Source organism: Pinus tabuliformis, chromosome 9 (assembly GCF_031772625.1).
Source record: "Pinus tabuliformis cultivar Carrire ecotype Pingquan chromosome 9, CPIR1, whole genome shotgun sequence".
Classification (NCBI taxonomy): domain Eukaryota; kingdom Viridiplantae; phylum Streptophyta; class Pinopsida; order Pinales; family Pinaceae; genus Pinus; species Pinus tabuliformis.
In genome coordinates, this window is record NC_142307.1 from 1,780,087,206 (window position 1) to 1,780,107,040 (window position 19,835).

The following is a 19,835-nucleotide window of genomic DNA, read 5'->3' on the forward strand; positions in this document are numbered from 1 at the left end:
CACTTAGTGAAGGCGAATCCTTTCCACTAAGCTCCATCATCTTGTTGCATTCTCAACAAGCATTTCTTGTTGCACACTTTTCAACACTCCCTCTCAACAAGAAAGGCTTCCTCTCAAACCCGATCCTGTAACTCTGGAATGTTCCACATGCAACACATCTGGCCAATCCACTTTGCTCCAACAACACTTGGAACAAAAACACTCCCAACTGACCACTCTGTTGGGCTAGGAACATACTCTGATGCTGAAGGTCTACCTGCTGCTGACAAGTGCTCTCTCTCTGACATCTGCGCTACTGTAACATCTCCATGCATCTCGCACCATTGCACACCTCTCTGTGCCACCTAGCACTGTGCAAAACACTTGTGCCTCTCGCATTGCTGCAACCTGCATGTTATGCACTGTCCTGGGATTCCTTGCATTGTCGCTCTCTCTGCCGCTCCATCTGCATTTGTCTCTACCCAATCAATCAGTTCCTGCTACTCCACATCGGGGCTCCTGTAGCAAGGTCTCATCCAAGAGGTTGGGTACCTCAAGAATCCTGCCCCTCCTCCTTGGGACGATCAATCCACATCACCCCACCTCCTACCTGGAGGTATGGTTGCATGCGATCCCTTAGCCCACCTGGCTCGAAGTTTTCCCCTACTGGAGGTCTCTGCATGAGTAGATGTCTCTACTCGATCTCCTCTCAACTTCCCTTGTTGTGGCTGCTCCATAACCTCCTGAAGCTGCTGCACCAATCATGGCTCCTCCACAATTGTATGAGACTTCTTCTGGCTCTTCATGTTGAGGGGTAATATACGCTCCCTCTCAACCACCAGGTCTCCATCAGTTGCCCCGCTGCTTAAGGCTTTGCATGCATCTACACGCAACCGATAAAGGTTCCTAACTCGAACCCCTATCTTCCGGGTTTCTCCACTTGTCTTGCTGTGCAGGAAAGCCTTTCCCTCGCTGAAGACAACACAATATCCCTTGTCTTCTAACATCGCCACAGAGATAAGATTCTTCTTCAATCCTAGAACATGCATCACTTCCTTCAATCTGAAGGGTTTACCAGACTCCCTCTCAAAGGAAATGGTACCAATACTGGTCGCACTGTATCTTCCATAATCACTCATATTGATGTGCACTCCAAGATCTTTCTCATCCAGATCAAAAAACAAATCTCGATCTCCTGTCATGTGAGAAGACGCACCACTGTCCAAGAACCATACGGATCCCATCACACTTGATACCAAGCATGTGATCAGCGAAAAATCCAGCTCAAACTGCGAGGCTAAGGCCTCTCCCGCTGCAGATCCAACAACTTGCTTATTTTTCTTCTTCTGTGGACAATCTATGGCATCTCCATTCTCATCTTTGATGTTTATGAGTTTATCCTTGAGCGCCATTCCACCAGCTCAAAACTCAACCGCTTTTGATCTAAAATTTGTGAGAACAAAGTATTTCTTGTACAGAGATTGACTGTATGGGCACTCACCGGATATCTCACCTTCCAAAAGAAGGATGAATCGAGAAGCTACCTGGCCCGATTACAGACTCTGCCTGAATAAATAAAATGTAAACACTTTCTGAATAATAGATCTGATGATCAATCCCGCTTTGATATCCTATAGAAATTTTTCTACAAATCAACCAGCTTTGATACCATGTAGAAATTTTGAATAATATGACACATATTCACAAAGATTATCCTGATTATACACTTATAAGCAGAACATGCATAATACATAACCTCCTCTACGTTGATCATCAATTTACAGAAGCAGAAACATTCATAGGCGTACATAGAAGCATCAATCACACATATCAACACAGTGTTTTCCCGGGGAAAGCATCTTGCTAAAAACCCCAACTATCTGTATATTATAGTGATTGAATCATGTAACAATACATAGTACAATACTCCTCACAAGTACTCAGTACTATCTCCACATGCTACACAAAATACAACTCAGATCTGATCTCCAAATCTCCCCCGTTGCTTGCCTACCTCCACAGCTCAATACCTGCTCGAGAATGAATGAGAATCGCTGATCCAAACTCCTATTTACCTTGTGAAAATCACCACACTGTAAATCACGTGAGCACAAGCTATATTTCACTTGGTATTGGCATAACTCAATCCCATGCATGTGCACAATCTCATGCACAATTGATAGCAATCTCAACCTCTAACACTTGTCTCCACTGAACTGTACATGCACTGAGTTAACTGATGTATTCTTCAGTTGCATTATGAGTTAATAATTAGTGAATTAATTAATAACTAATTCACACAACTCATCACTTAGTCTATTGTCTAGTTAGACTAAATACAACTAGTTCAACTAAGTCAAACTGAACACAACTCCATTAACTGCTCATCCAACTCCACAGAACTCAACCACATGAGTTCTAACTGATGTCATGCATGCAATAGCTCAACTGACTCATAAAGAAAGCATATTTCCTTCTGACAACTGCATGTGCCACATCTATAGCTCAAACTGAAGTGCTCCAAGAGGGTAAGATAAAGTTTATAGTCTAAATATTATTATGAGACAATAATATTTGACTTTTCTATTTTTGACTAGCAGTCTAAAAATAGACTCTGATCACTCCTGTTGTGATCACTCCTGCTGTGATCACCCCTGTTGTGATCACTCCTGCTGTGATCCAAAAATAGACTTTGCGCCATAATTTGCCTGTGGGCCCACTTAGTGAAGGCGACTCCTTTCCACTAAGCTCCATCATCTTGTTGCATTCTCAACAAGCATTTCTTGTTGCACAATTTTCAACACACTATAGACCAGAAACAAGGATGAATCAGTAAGTTCAGGAGGATTAAAATGAGAACCATTGAACTGACATGCAAAAGGAGTAATGGTGAGAGGGCCCAACACTCCACCATCCACTAGAGGATGTATATGAGGAACCAAGCCTAGGTATGACCCATCACAAATCATAACAACCCATGTCCCCTTTGCATTAATTGAGCACCACTTTTATCATCGTGTCCCCCTTTGCATTAATTGAGTACCACTTTTATCACCATGTCTTTGCATAATGATAGGAAGTTGATGCATGTCAACCTCATCATCATCATTTGAGTGAGATAAAGACACCCTCACGTAGTGCAAAATAAAACACGTTACTTCCCATCCCATATGAAGAAAATCTCATCATCATTATACACACCTTTTATATAGAGGATAATTTTCTAAAAATAAATGTTCTTTCCATTGCTCTTAATAATTACATAAGTAAAAACACACATATATAACACATTAAATCTTACTAATTTAGAAATTCTTTAATTTTAAGATCTTCAATATATTATAAAAATTACTAACATATTTTTAAATTATATAATAGAATTAAAGTGTCATTCACCAACTATGTTACATCTTATAAATTTTTTCCTTATTATATCATATTTTAACTAAATTTAATAAATAACTAATTTATTATTACATAATTAATCAATACAATACATCAAACCTCAAGTTCTTTTGTCTTACACTTATTATGAAAATATATTGAATAAGATTGATGACCCTTTTCTTCCCACTTTCACATAAATACAGATTTTTTTGTTTTATTTTATTGGCGAAACATATCCTCATTTTATTTTTGTTTTATTTTCTTATTAGTGAAACATATTGAAAGTAACAAACTTCCTCTAGGTTTTTGGTTTTTTGGTACAATACAAAACTTAAAACCACAACTTTTTCCCATTATATACTTTTTAATATTTTTTACTCATAATTTTATTAATATTAACTTTATATATTTTCTTTATTTTCTAAATATGAATGACACTTATTATGAAAATATATTGAATAAGATTGATGACCCTTTTCTTCCCACTTTCACATAAATACAGATTTTTTATTTTTATTTTATTGGCGAAACATATCCTCATTTTATTTTTGTTTTATTTTCCTATTAGTGAAACATATTGAAAGTAACAAACATCCTCTAGGTTTTTGGTTTTTTTGTACAGTACAAAACTTAAAACCACAACTTTTTCCCATTATATACTTTTTAATATTTTTTACTCATAGGTTTATTAAAATTAACTTTATATTTCTTAATTTCACAATTTTCTAAATTAATATCAATGTGTATAGGTTTAATTTGATGTATTCAATGGTTTAATATGAGTTTTGATATATTTAGTTTTTTTTTAATGTTTAATATTAATTTTGATTTATTAAAAATGTTAATAGTAATTTTAATATTTGATTTTAACTTTTTGTGATTCATATTGATTTTGATAAAGTTTTTTGGATTAATCATATTATAAGTTATTGGTCAACATTTTGAACCATCTAATGTTATATATATATATATATATATATATATATATGATTGTTTTATTAGTGCATCAAAATTTTGTATATATATCTATTGTTTTTTTTTTTTTTTACAGAGTTTATTGATAGTCGTTAGTGTATTTGTTATAAAAAAGTTCATAATAATGAAAAACCATGACAAAATTTATTGAGCATCTTGCAAAACCATGACAAAATGTAATTGAGCACGTTGCCATATGAGGGAAAACCAGGATATGACATGTCTATGACTTTGACAAAAACTATAACAAAAATCAACTTTAGGATCCTACATAAAGAGGGAAACCAAGATGTAATAGTCATTGCAACACACTCAACTTACCCACAAGGGGAAATCGAGCCTTAATTGTATCAACATCATGTAACATAATAAACTAAATAATGTTGTAGAAAACTAAGAAGGAAACCATTGACAACTGCAAGATCAAGAAGAGAACCAAAAGATCAGGGTGCACTGCGTAGTAAGAGAGGGTGATGGTAGCCTCCTTATAGGTTCGTAATGCTCAAATTTGAACCTTTCCTCCTTGCTATTTCGATAACTATGAGACTGGGGTTATTAAGAACCTATTATGTCACTGGAGAGAATCTAAACTATTAATAATGTGTTGCTACTCCTCTTCCTAGAGGGACAAGCCCTGTGTAGCGAAACCCTTTGTATGCCAGTAGAATTATCGAATGCTCTTGAATATTGTGCCCACGTGCTTGAAGTTCCTAGATCCTTAACAAATTTTGTGATTTCTCCTTCCATTTGGCATTTTGCTATCATCTTCCTTAATTCCTTGGTGCGATTCTCTAGCTATTAGACATAATGTCACCACTTCAAAGGAAGTGGAGAAGTGAAATGCTATGGCAAAAATGGTGGCATCCCTCTTTGCCTTCAAACTACTAAAGGATCCCATCATGAGTTTCTTTACCTTCCTTTGTCAATGGCCCATATGAATGTTGCCAATTATCCTCCACAACAATTGAGTTTATAATAGACCAACTAGATAACCCCTTGAAGAATGGTAGCACAAGCTTACCAACCACATAATAGAGCATAAATAACTTATGGGTAGATCATTGTGAAATGTATCAACCTCGACTGTTGTATTCCTTAAGAACCATGACTTCCTCACTAATACAGGCACGAATCCTCGCATGCCCAAATGAGTCCATCCATCTTTTCTCATAACAGACTTAAACCTTTATGCAAGTTCAACCCTACCATATCCCTCATAATGACAACTTCAACAATATTGGCCCGGCCTTGGATTTAATGAGGAAAGTTAAAGTGGGGCCTGGTTTGTGCCATCGACCACTTTATGGATAGATCTATTGCACTGTGATCAAGAGGGGCTAAGTGTCACATGGTGTTGGCACCTTCCCCCCTCCGACTTACATCACACCCTACATGGAGTCTTATTTTTTTATATTTTATTGAATAATTTTGAAATTCATATTATTTTTAAATTTGAACTGTAATATCCCAAACTTAATAATAATAATTTATAAAATAAAACTTAAAATGCAATTATGTTATAAAGTTATATTTATTTTATAATTAAAAATGAATTTGTATACAATTATTATGTAGTAATATTCATAGGATTATATAAATAAATTATTACATGAAAGCCTAATATGGTAGAGTTGTTGTAATGACTTATTTAACATTATGATTAGGTCAAAATAAAATAAAATAAAAAATTAGAATTATCAATAAAACATTTTGACTATATCAAATCACATAAAACTAAAATTAAAATTAAAATTAAAATAAAAAACATAAAATTAATAATTATATTTATAATCATAAGTATAATTAATTGCAATTAATGATTAAACCAATCTAGATCTGATCTACCAAGGGCAAAGAGGGATCACATCCCTTGAGATGCAAACCTATTTTAAAGTGAAAGGAGATTTAATCCCTTTAGATCTTGAGTTTACTTATGTTATAACTTATGAGATGAGAAAGACATTATATAGCCCAATACAAGGGTGATGTGTGATTTTGTCCATGCTCAACATGGAGTTGACATGCGTCCTTTTCATATATCTATATCCTTATATATATATATATATATATATATATATATATATATATATATATATGAAAACAACACTGGCTAAAACAAAATGAGTTATTTACAATTTGAAATAAAGAATTAGTGATTTTAGATTATATTTATAATCATAAGTATAATTAATTGCAATTAATGATTAAACCAATCTAGATCTGATCTACCAAGGGCAAAGAGGGATCACATCCCTTGAGATGCAAACCTCTTTTAAAGTGAAAGGAGATTTAATCCCTTTAGATCTTGAGTTTACTTATGTTATAACTTATGAGATGAGAAAGACATTATATAGCCCAATACAAGGGCCCAATACAAGGGTGATGTGTGATTTTGTCCATGCTCAACATGGAGTTGACATGCGTCCTCTCTCTCTCTCTCTCTCTCTCTCTCTCTCTCTCTCTCTCTCTCTCTCTCTCTATATATATATATATATATATATATGAAAACAACACCGGCTAAAACAAAATGAGTTATTTACAATTTGAAATAAAGAATTAGTGATTTTAGATTATAAAAATAAAATTTATTTAATCATTATTTAATATTCGATAATTTATTTTACATAATTAATCTTTTGAAATTTACATGATTATAATTCATTTACAACTAGCCTAGATCCATCTTAACTACATATCTACCAAGTACCTCTTAAGATGCAAAATGATTGAATGCTCTGGACACTTGGTAGATCCAGAGTTAAGATGGATCTAGGTTGGTTTAATACCCCCTTTAATTAAGTTATATTCGACATGAATACCATGGGAAATACCATGGGTTCTCATAAACGTGGAATCTTTATTTTAACATAGGATTATTTTTACTTTATTTTGTTTTGACCAAGTCAAAATGTTTACAACACACGACATTACAACATCTCTTGAATATTGGGCTGCCCTTGGCCCAACAAGATTATTTTTATTTTTATATTCTATTAGAATTTAATATCTAAAACAAGGTTATTTTTATTTTTATTTTCTATTAATTTAATATCCAAAATTATTATTGATCTTAGGCTAGAATATGATCTCCAAATCATGTTATTCTTGATTAAATAATATTATAATTATAAATTAAAACTAACCTAGATCCATCTTTCCAAATCTACCAAGAGTTGAGGGGGATCAAATCTATTTTCACTCTAAAAGAGGTTTGCATCTCAAGAGATAAGATCTGGAGTTAAGATGGATCTAGGTTTAATTTCCCTCTTCAAATAAGATATAATCAATGTCCCCTTATGGGATGGTGGGGTGGTTGGTTCATTGGGATGTTATTCCTTCCACTTAGTTTCAAATCCCATTGGGATCACTTTGGCTTGTTATAATAAGGGCATTTTTAAACAACACAAAATCACATATTCTTTCTTGAAATTGTTTTAGTGAAAAAGTATTTTTAGTCTATAGCCTTCCAAGTTTCTTAATCCTATGGATATAACATAAATTCACATTCTTTCTTGAAATTGCTTTATCTGATGAAAAAATCTTTTTCATCTATAAGTAAGTCTTTTTCATTTATAAGTTAGACTACGCCAAAAAAAATACGTTACAATTGAGGCGTTCCAAACCTTCCAAGTTTCTTCTATAAGTAAGTCTTTTTCATCTATAAGTTAAACTACACCAAAAAAATACATTACAATTGAGACTAAGTTAAACTACACCAAAAAAATACATTACAATTGAGGCGTTTCAAACCTTCCAGATTTCTTCATCCTATGGATTGTGAATTTATCAGTGATTTTGCAAACATGATAAATATGTAATTTCATGTAATATAATTGTTTTTAAATTAACAAAAAACAATGCTTTTTTCTCACTAGCAAAAAAAAAGAAATTAGATAATTCTAGACTAATATATTTACACAGTATCCTTATCCTTATAAATGATAAGAGACTAAAATTTATGATTGAGTAATAATTTACCATACATTACAGAATATTACGAAACATTGTTTATAATCGAATAAATAACCATTAAAGTTAAACAAAGATAGTGAAACATCATTACAATTTTATAACTGTAACACATCACGTCCATTACTATCATAATTTTAAAAGAAATCAGAAGGCATGATATCAATCTAATCTGGTTATATTGCCATAACAATAATTTGTAATGAATCCTACATTAAAAAAACATATCACGAAACATAACTCAACTCACGAAACGCATTAGTCCATGGTTAGTTCCAAAAGAGGGACCATGGTTAGTCCATGGCCAATGTAAAGTTAGCAAGGCGGCGAAAAGCATCAACTAGTCAAAGGAAAATAATTTATGAGGTCCTCTTCAAGGAATGTTAGGTGGGGTAAGCTACATTGCTAAACTACAAGGGGTGTCCCAACAACCTCCATCTTTGACTTGATCTGTAGTACCTTGTGCAAATATGTGTCGATGGTATAATATATGAAGGTCATTACATAAAGTTTTATTTGCGGCATGGGTAGGTAACGTGGACTAACATGACTTTTTATTTAATAAATAAATATAAATTTAACAATTCCCTAGGGGAATATTTCGTATCAAGGTTGTTGATAGGGATTATTAATTAAAAATGTAAAAGGAAGGAGAGAGCTTTGACAATTAGTGTACTGTGAGGATTGAAGAATTGACGAGACGAAAGGATTGAAAAAGCCTAGGATCACTATGAAAAGGAAAAGAAATTAGTGCAATTATGTAAATCACAATTAAATAAAGTTGATCGTTAATAAAATATTTGGAATTATAGAATTAATTTACAAGTGTAAATAGGATTTTTCTATTGAATGTTTAATTATTATTTTTTTTTTGTCGTTGTTGAAAATTTGGCAATTTATATTACCGATAAAAAATATTACATAATCATATTTTTTAGTATAAGAGATTAGATAAAAAATATAATAGTAAGTTTAAATTCTTAAAGTTAGAGTAACATTTTAAATTAAATAATTAATTTTAAACTAGTTATATTATCAAAATTTAAAAAGTTGTAGAAGCAAGGTGCAGGTGTATTAAGTTTACAATTGTAATTTATAAGTAAAAGTAGAAAAATTAGAAGCATTATTAGTTATTGGGGGAGTCCATCGGGATGAGCGTAGTGGCTTACTCATCTTCTTCACTGTTGTGAAATCACAAATTTGTTAATTCCTTAGCAAATGTTGAGTTTTTGTTATTCATTTTGTTGACTTGCTACTGTAAAGCATCAATGCAAATAATAATCTCCTCGTTGGCTTTGTTCCATTCCATCAACATCTTTCCCATTATAGTGTGACGCTGCTAATATATGTTGATTGTTTGCATGTATTGGGTTTGCTTGGTTTGGGTGTTGCATGTATTAGGAAGCCCCTTCTCCACATCTTCCACCTATATGTTAGGAAAAAAAATCAACATTCCACCTATGCTTCACATCCAACTGCTTCTAATTCCTCCTAGATAGAGTGAGGAGTAAGCTTCTAAAACCTGCAAGAAGAGGCTTCCGCATTGGATTGAAAACACATTTGAGGATATGGAGATCTTTTCCTATGGCTTCGAGCAGAGTGAGAACACCTCTTCGAGACATGGTAATTAACGTAGCTAGAAAAGGAGTAGGGGAGGTGACACAACTCATCAAGGAGTGAGAAGGAGATAAACAAAGGACAAGGGAGTACAAAGTTAAAATAAGGGGTAGGGGACTAGTGGGTGAAGAAAGAAGGAGAGCCCAGGAGAGCTCAAAACACAGGACTTAGGAACTATTGGAAATATGTTGTCATTGATGTCAATAGGTATCAGCAGGTGGCAGCAGGAGGCATAAGTGTCAAAGATGAAGCAGGTTCCAGGCATAAGAAGAAAGGTCCAAGTGAAAAGAATAACAGAGAGTTTGAAGCCATTTTTTTATGCAGTATATGAGATCAAAGACCACATCAGACCCACTCAATTAGAAATTACTATGAAAGAGTTTTCCAACGATATAAGGAAGACCCAAAATGACCTCTTGGATTGAAAGATAGAGCTAGTTAAAGCTATATGACCCCAAGTCCAAAGTATCAGAGTTAGTAGAGGTTTTCGAGGACCCTTTGGTTCATATCCAAAGTTAGCATAAGTTCCAACCTCAACTGCAAGACTTGAGATGCAACCAAACATTAGCTCGGGCAGAATCCCAAAACCCTAGAAATCCCAGATCCCGTAACTTATTTAGAATTCAATTTAATAAAAAAGTTGGGAGCTTTGGCTTTAGCATTGGATAGAGTTTCCATGTAGCAGTGGAGGACTAAGGGCATAAAACATATTATAAAGGGAAATAAGGCCCCCAACAGGACTTTAAAGGGATTAGTGCCTAAGCGCCTAGTCGACGGTCATAGGACCAGGTCATATGGAGAAAAACCTTCAGCTTTGGGGCTAAAGAGGGTAAATGCCACGTGGCAGCATTCCAACAGCACTTGTATATGAGCCTTTCGAGAGAGGTAGTGGTCCCGAGTAGTGGTTTCCCGCTTTGTAGATTGCATAGATCAACGATAGAGATCTATTGGATGACACCCCTCCCAAAACCACAAACTACTTAGGGGTGGTGTCAAGGTGGAAAGGGCTTGAACCTGATGGTTTTTGAAAAAACAAATTACAAAGGAAAATCGTCGCAAAATAGGCCTCAGAGGACCTTCTCTCTCCTCTCTAACAACAGGACAGGTGGCAGCATGCGTTTGGGATAGACGACGATGGAAGGTGACATCAACACAACCAATAGGAGGTGGACACGTGGCATGAAAATATGACATTTTTGGGCACATAAGCGGCCCTTTTCTGGGTGAAACGTGTCATCACTTTGGAGGCGCCAGGTGTCCCTAATGATGTCATCATGACATCATCCCAGAGGGTCATCCTAGAGGGATCATCCTGGAATATCGGCGACGATGCCAGATTGTAGAGTAAACGTCGACACAAATTGTGATAAAATTGCTACAAGAAATGCTTCCCAATGGAGAAAAGGTATTCCATGAAACTCATGATGAGAACAAAAGCAATGTTAATCATGATTTTAGAGACTCTAATTTTGGATTAAAGACCAACCACATTCCAAAGATTGATATGAGGAATTTTGATGGCAAGGATCCGGTAACATGGATACTAAAAATGGAGCAATATTTTGATCTACATGATGTGTATGTTCACACATAGAAGGTACACATTGCATCTCTATATTTAGAACCCAATCAGTTTGTATGGTATTGATGGCTTTGTTCTCATAAACCAATTTTCACTTGGTCTATTTTTACAGAGGAAATGATAGCAACACCTTTTTTAGTCAATTGATAAATCTCAAACAAAAGGGTTCAATGGCGGAGCACATTGAGGACTTCCAAAATTTGAATATCGGGGTAACTGATATTCCAGAGGAGCATAGGATTGATGTCTTCATAGGCACTTTGAAGGATAACGTCCAACATGAGGTTCGCCTTTGGGAACCTTACTCATTGGAGAAGGCATTCAGGGTGGCAAGGAAAGTTGAAATAAAAATTATGGCAACAAGGACATCTACCACTCACAACTATAAAGATAGAAGTGTTGTTGCTCCTAGCCTTCGACAACCTACAAGGTTGATGCCACAACAATTGGAGGAAAAAAGAGAAAAATGGCTTTGTTATAGTTGTGATAGTAAATATGCTAAAGGTCATAAGTGTGCTGAGAAGAAATTATTCTACATAGATTGTGAAGAGGAGAAAGAAAAGGTACAAGAAACATCAAAAGAAGAAGATATACACCAGGAACCAACCCCAGAGAAAGAAGAAATGAATTTGACCTTATCTTGTAATGCATTGGCAAGAATTACCACTCCTCAAACTCTCAAGATAGAAGGATATATCAAGAAGAAAAGGTAATAGTGTTGATTGATTTGAGTAGTACCCATAATTTTATTCATTGTAAGATAGCCAAAGAATTGAATTGCTTCCTATATCCAGCACTAGAGTGTCAAGTGATGGTTGCAAATGGAGGAATTATAAATTGCTCTGGAAAGTGTCATAATATCAAGCTAACCATGGGGGAATATGTATTGAATAGTCCAATTCTTTTCATTCCAACGGGTGGTGCTGATGTTGTACTAAGAGTCCAATGATTACAATCTTTGGGGACAATAGCTTGTAATTTTAAAAAACTTTTCTTGAATTTTTTTTTGTAAGGAAAGGAAGTTGAATTAAGGGATATGGCAAGGAAACCAAGAAATATAATAAGATCTAATGGCATGACAAAGATTTCGAAGAAATAACAACGAGGCATAACTGAACAATTATGCTCACTAGAGGTTCAAATATCAAAATCATCCATTTTTATATATCTCCAAAAAGCCTTGGACAATCATTCCAAGGTATTTGAGACTCCCAAAGGCCTCCTACATTTCGTGATCATGATCATGCTATTCATTTGATTCCAGGAAGTGTTCCTCCAAACATCAGAACTTACAGATATCCCTATGCCCAAAAGAGTGAAATTGAATGTATGGTTGCAAAAATGCTAGAGGCTAGTATAATTCAACCTAATTAGAGTTCTTTCTCTACTCTAGTAGTATTGGTGCGCAAGAAGGATGGATCATGGCGTATGTTTCTAGATTATAGGGAGCTCAACAAGCTCACCATTAAAGATAAATTTGTCATTCCTGTCATTGACAAATTGTTTGATGAATTACATGGAGCAATTTACTTCACCAAGTTGGATCTTCGTTCAGGATATCATCAAATTAGAATGAAGACTAAAGAAATTCCAAAATCAACATTCAAAACTCATGAGGATCATTATGAATTTTTGGTCAAGCCTTTTGGCCTTACTAATGCACCTTCCACATTTCAAGGTTTGATGAATTCCATTTTCAAACCCTTCCTTAGAAAATTTGTGTTAGTATTTTTTGATGATATACTAATATACAACAAGTCTTGGAAGGATCATGTTCAACATGTTGACTAGGTACTCAAACTATTGGAGGAGAAACAATTATCTGCAAAAAACTCCAAATGTTTCTTTGGAGTACATGAGGTGGAATATTGGAACATCTTCTTGGCACCCATCTCACACTTTTTTCCTATCTATTTTCTTGATTACACCCTATTTCCTCACTTTCCACTCACAAAAGCATATTTTTTATGAAGGTATGATTTTCACCTCGATATTCCATTTCTATACCTATTCTTATGAATTATTAGGAAATTGTTAATGTTTATGTATTGACCATCGTAGACAAGGAATAAGAGCATACATGTACTTATTGGCGATTGTTGTTGCAACTCCATAAATGTTTTGGTCAAAACTTGAACTCATATTCGATGCTACAACTCTCGTTAATGCTATTTATGCAACTCCTGCTCTAGCCCATTCCTGCAACTCTCTCTTGTGTCCGTGGCTGCAACTTCAAGACTACATCCATTTCTACAACTCCATATCGATGATATTGCAACTTTGCTATAGTTGTGCTAGTTTGACAATCAAATGAACAATTGTTACCTCTGGATCGGTCAGACATATAATAATTAGTTTTCTCGCAAAGGAAAGCGTAGGAGCAAGTAGGTGATCGAAAAAGAAGATTACTCGCTTTCCACATATCACAAAACTAATCAAGTCAGGATTTACTCGATTTGTTGCTATCTATGGGAAAATGACGTATCAGGATGAAACAACATGATTGTCCTTGTTGTCCATCCTTCTCAATTACTTCATTTAGATAGATTGTACTTTGTATAAAGGGAGAGAAAAGAGAAAGTAATGTATTAGAGATTGTAGAAGCTTTTAAAAAGGAGAAAGACAGAGTTGTTATAACTTCATTTCTATTATAATTTGAAGTTTAATTTTCTTCTTAAATGGTGTGTTGAGCATTCGTGTTTACCTACCTTCTTAACCCAATGCTAGCCAAAGGAGGTAGGCCCCCCTCCTTAGTCGAGTATTATCGATATTAGTAGATAACCATAGCTCTACATTATCTCTTTAATTCTATTTTATGTTGTTGCAATTTCATTAGTTTAAGTTGATGCACTTACATTAGTTTACATTGTTGCAATTCCATCAATATATGTTGTTGCAATTCCCTTAGATGATATTGTTACATGTTGCAATTATAATTGTTACGGTATTTCATCCTTTTTACTTTATTACAACTTACAACTTTATATTTTTGCAATTTGGCACAAACCTTCAATACTCTATTTTCAAGATTTAATCAATTTTTTTAAAGGTTTCATTCACAATAGTTGAGTTATATTTTATTTCTTTCATAAATAAATGAGTGAATTGATAGTTTATATTTCATTGCATTTAAACATAAATGCAATTGCAATTCTGTTACAGCATACAATAATACTCTATCACTTCAATAAGTCACCTTTTGGTTTATGTCTAATTTATTTTTTAAAAGAGTGTCCCACAATTTAGATTAGAAGTGTGTCCTTTACATTTCTAAGAATAGTGGATTGGATTGAAAGCTTGGTGTAAAATTACTTAGTGACTTCATGATGCATTATAACTATTGCACTATGAAAAATATCTAGATTAAAGCAACTGCATTTAAATTAAAAGAATTTTACTCAATATATATGGTGCACTGTAATTCATAATATTTGTATGAATTCTGGATTGGCAATTAAATGAACAACCCTTCCATTGTCTGACAAGCAATTGAAAGATAATCAAAAGGCCTATCATTTTTGGCACCATTTCCAAGGAATTATCATTAGTACAATTTTTATTTTTTATTTTTTATTTTTTTTGTGTTGCTTTTTTTGTTATTTCTAGGATGAATTGGCTTTCTTTTATCTATTTGAAGAATAATTGTTTAAATGCCAATAAGTAGGGATCAGTGGGGTAGATTTGTTAGTACTTCCAAAAAACCCTCTAAACTAACATTGTAGGAACATGTCAAGAAAGAATGGAGCACAGTCAACCACATTATTTAACAGTTACAACCAACTCCCTTAATAAAGAGCAATTAAAATCTTCTTCCCTGGAGTCAAAGATTACACAAGGTCCTCAACAACCAAAAAAATTGCCGCCTAAAGATATTATCATAGAATAATACTACTTTAGAGAAGTTTTCTTTCCCGAATATTCAAAGGAAATTTCTAATCCATATTGGATCATTATATTTTGTATCATCTATCTTGATGATTTTAGAGTGGAAAAAGTGGAGGAATCAACTCACAATAAAATTTATTCCGACGAGACTTGATTTGGCATATTGCAATCTAAAACTTTCCTCGAGAATTTTGATGCATTAAATGGGATTTTTTTGGGGTAAATTTTTTCCACTTTAGTGTGGAACCCTTTTTTCCTTTTATACACATATATACCTTTCCAACAGTGCAACAATCTCCTCAATCAGATTCTGTACGCAAACCTTATGCTATTCGAAAGTTGACCTTCATGTTTTGACCACCATAATTTGAGAGGATGCCACATCAACCCCAATTACTCATGGAAAAGGGGCTATCCACGTGAACATGATGAATAAGAATCTATAAGAGTCAATATTGAACTCTATTTAAGAGTTGAAATCAAACCTAACCACTAGTAGGCCATCAAGTTGTGATATAACTGAACCACTAGGAAGAAAAGGGGTTCCATTTTTTTGAAGGGAATTTTGTTCCATATACGAGCAAAGTAACCAAGAGGAATGGGGAGAGAGAAAAAAGAGAAGGTTTGTGCATTTTTAGTATCCCATAAGCCATGAGCCTTAATTCTTAGTACTTACATCCTTTTCTATTTAGAGAAACAAAGCATAACAACCTTACCTTCTAGCTGGGTTTTATCATACAAGGGTTTCCCAAGATATTTCTTATGTCAATTGTGGTTTGTGAGTTTTTATTTCAGTGTTCTCTATTTTCTACATAATTATATTATGCATGAATACACAATAAACAATAATTTACAAATCCATAAACCTAAAGAGAAATAAACCCTCATAATGCAGATTTTGATTTTTTAAGTATAATTTATCTGATTTGTTGTTACGAACTATCCAATGGAATATCCATCATAGTTTACATATCATATTTGTATCAAGTAGGTTTCTTTAGGTACATTATGGATATTTGCAGGGGATATAGATTAGTTAGTCCAAAAGTATTAAAACCCCAGTCTTGGCCGATGAATTTGTGACTAACCATCTTAATCCTACAAAGGATAGGTTTATACGGTCAGAAGCACAAGTAGCAGATATAAATTGTAACGTGAACCTCTTGTTGGTGGCCCTGACCAATAATATCATGACATTGAGAAGAAACTAAGAATAAGTTGAAGAAAAGCCTAAAACAAATCAACCCAATTTGAGTGTTGTGAACCATTAACAATGCCTATTCAAAATGGAAGTGAAGGTCAATTTCAAGCCATATCAATGTGAGATCAATGCTTTGAAGGTAAATCAATTGTTGCAGCAATTAGAAGTTTATTTAAGTGTTCATCATATAGAGAAAGAACAAAAAATTCCATTTGTGTGGTTGAAATTAGAGGGGCATGGCCTAACTTTGTGGGAAAGCCACATGGATACCTTGAGGTTAGAGGGAGATCCTCTAGTGACTAAGTGGGAGGAATTTAAAACCCTCATAAAGTCACAATTTTACCCTATTGGGTATGTAGAAGACCAATGAATCTAATGGCACTACTTCAGGGAGAAGAAGGATCAGAGTGTACAGGGGTACACCACAAAATTTAGAAATATGGAGTGGTCTGTGAAAGAGGAATTTAAAGAAATGTGAAAATACAAATGCAAATGCAAATCCTATCTATGATGCAAACAAGAAATGAAATTCAGTCTACCATGACAAAATAGCAATTCTCCTCATTCTACCAATTGAAAAGAGCTAAGAGAAGAAGATTCTTTGAAAATATAGATTCAATATTTGATTTACTATTATGTTCGAGAAATAGTTCAATAAACACACCAACAAGTGAGATGACATAATATTACAATTTACTGATATTAGTTATTTATCCTCTTCCCAATTTATCGAAGAGTAAATCGCTTCCCTTTTACGGTTGAATGCACACACGCCTTCTTGACAACATGTAAGGAATTTCTTTTCTTAATTTTCTGATCTCGCCATACCGAGAATCCTGCGTTAATCATTTTGTTTTTTTAATAGATTCTTTACGGTGCAATCACTTATTGTTAAATGTTAACTGAAATTTCTTCTTTGTTGTGTGATTGGGTTGATTCTTGTAGGGATTATCAGAAAACGGGACAAATCTCGAATTTTCCTTCTTCCATTGCCATGGAATGGAATGACATGTTCACACCAGTTTCGCAACCAAAAATCGCCAGGATCCTCATTCCTGCAACCAAAAGAAGACTCGCAATTAGTTTAATAATATTGAAAATGCAAATCTTAATTAATAAACTCAATCAACGTGGATCTGGAGCGTTGTCCTTCTCATCTGCAAAAATTGGGCGAATGTGGTGTGTTGAACTGGTAGATAGATAGGGCGACAGATTGAAGTTCGAGACTGATATATATATATATATAACACGTAATTATGTGCCAAGAAATGACAAGCAAAGCCCAAATAGGTAATGTGGCCACCAAAGGTGTCACATTGCCTTGTTGCAACTTATCTTTGTGAAGTAAAGAGTGGTTAAAGGAGTAGCAAGCCAAATGAGAATTATAACGGTTATAACATGATCAAATCCCCAAAAAGTTTTGAAACCAAGTAACATGAGACAGCAAAATGCAAATAAAAAAGGGAGTTTTTTAAAAGGCAAAATGAAGGGTCCTCATGATTTTGTTGAAAAATTATGGGGAGTTGTGACTACAACAATGGCGACTTATGAGGAAGAAGTCGGTATCTCTGGTTTCAAGGCTATTGGGTTTAATTTTACCAAAAGGTTGAAATGATGAATTATGTGAAAACTTCAAATATTAAAATATTTCCAATGGGTCCCACATCAATAAATCAAGCAAAAGAAGTTCTTAAAAAGATAAGTACTTGAAGTAAATTAAGTCTAAAACCATGAATCCAAGTTCGAGGCAAATAATTAATTTTAAATTTACCTCATGTGAGTGACATAATAGGTATAGATAGGAAGTTTTAAAGAAAGTATGCATCTGTTGATATACATAGTCTCCCTTACTTGACATTGCTTCACTGCCAACAAGTCTATTCAGTGCCCCAACGAAGTTGTCTTAGTACTGCACAAGGATAGTCCCACTGCTAGTAGTTCTATTCAGTACCCTGGCGGGTTTGCTTATGGTTTCCCATGTTTTCTTCCCTTTTATGTCACCCTCTTGGTAAAGATATTTGTGAGCTAAGTTTATGTAGTTGGGTGAAGGGGTGGGATGGTATATGATATTTTTAAAGACAATGGATCTAATACTTATAAAATTTTGACTTCCTAATCCTTCCCTACAACTATCATTTCAGATGCTTTTATGTGAATAGGTGGGGAGGGTGGGATTTATTGAATTAGCTCAAGTAAATCCCTTTCCTTGCAAAGTTTAACCCTTGTTTGTAAGTTTTTTTGGGTAGAATTTAAAGAAGATAAGTCTGGAATATGCTCCATAGTTTGATTTTCAAGTCGACGTTTCAATTCCATACCAAGATCCATCATCATGACAATATGCTTGAACCTTATCACTCGGAAAAGATAAATTTCCTCCAGGGGAAAAGAGTTAATGTAAGAGAACTCAAAATTCAATAAATATGTCCCTTTAAGGTAAATGAAAATCCAATGTTTAAATGATAGTTAAAAATTCCCTTGAATCATCATTGGTGTTAAACTAGCAAGATGTCTCCATTTAGTTTTATTAGAAAATGAAATGAAAACAAAATCAAATCAAGCTAAATCAAAGATAAAAAATACAATCAAACCCTAGCAAATCACAAAAAAAGCAATCGAGAGAATGAGGCATGAGAAATTTTTTACAAGATAAAATAAAAGCGATTAACATAAAAAGTGTATGAAATGTTGATTATGTTAAGATTATTATAGCTTTATCTTGTAAAGAGATATGTCAATGAGGATCTTATTCTAAAGCATAGTTGTGATTTAAAGTTTGCATTTAAGTGCTTTAGTAGGAATTTTCTTTCTTTTGCAAATCTTGCTTGAAAACTAAGCTTGCAAATCTTAAAGATCAATTTTTAGGAATAAGACTAACAATCAGTTTCAAAAGAGTAAAAATAATAAGAAAAATTTGGAAAAGGAAAAGGAAACTCCCTGAATGTATTATGATGATTGTTCTTCACAACATATTTTTCTAGCAAAATCAAATACTCAAATCAAACCGATGAAAACCTGCAAAAAGAAGAAAAAACAAAAATAAGAGACAAAATATAAATAAAGGAAAAAGACGAGAGTTGAAACTAAGAGTAGATGAAGATGAACATGTACACATACCTAGAATAATATGCATATTAGTTTATCTTGTATATCTTGACATCCTTGCACGAAGGGTATGTAAAAGAAGGCAAAACGAGTTACATTTTCCTCCAAATTTGCATATGTTGAAAATCATCAAATTAT